We start from the raw sequence: 909 nt of genomic DNA, 5'->3' as shown, positions 1-909 counted from the left end.
TGCCTTTAATCCCAGCACTTTGGAGGCAGAGGCAGGCAGATCTCTGTGAGTTCAAGGCCAGCCTGATCTACATAGTGAGTTCCAGGACAGCTGGGGCTACAGGGAGACCCTGTCTCAAAATGACCAAAAAAAAAACCCAAAAATAAAGCCAAGGGGCCAGGCGTGGTGATGCACGCCTTTAATCCCAGCACTTGGGAGGCAGAGGCAGGTGGATCTCTCTGAGTTTAAGGCCAGCCGGTCTACATAGTGAGTTCCAGGTCAGGTGGGGCTACAGGGAGACCAGGTCAGCTGAGGCTACACAGAGACCCTGTCTCAAAAAGATCAAAAAAAACAAAACAAAACAAGAGGCTGGAAATATGGCTCATTGATTAAGAGCATTGACTGCTCTTGCAGAGGACCCAGATTCCATTCCCAGCACCCACATGGTGGCTAACAACTGTCTGTAACTCTAGTTCCAGGAGATCTGAAGCCCTTCCATACAGGTATTGCACAACATGGAAACACTTAACACTTAAATACATGCAGACAGTACACTCATATACATTAAATAAATAAATGAAATGTTAAATAAAATCTTAAAAGCAAAGGGGCTGGAGAGATGGCTCAGTGGTTAAAAACACTGGCTGTTCTTGCAGAAGACCTGGGTTCAAATCCCACCATCCACACGGCGGCTAACAACTGTCAGTATCTCCAGTTCCAGGGGATCTGATGCCTTCATCTCCTCCAGCTTGGGTGCACTTACATACATGCAGGTAATACACGCATACATATAAAACATAAATAAATAAAATAATTTTTTAAAAAGCAAAGAAAAAAGGTGATAGTGTTTATCAAAAAACTTATTAAGCTTTTGATAGATAATAATATGCCTTAAAAAAATTTTAGATCTATGAAACTTTTTTCCTAAGA

This window comes from Nannospalax galili, unplaced genomic scaffold, assembly GCF_000622305.1.
Source record: "Nannospalax galili isolate Female #2095 unplaced genomic scaffold, S.galili_v1.0 scaffold3728, whole genome shotgun sequence".
NCBI classification, from domain to species: Eukaryota; Metazoa; Chordata; class Mammalia; order Rodentia; family Spalacidae; genus Nannospalax; species Nannospalax galili.
Note: the sequence above shows the minus strand (reverse complement) of the source record.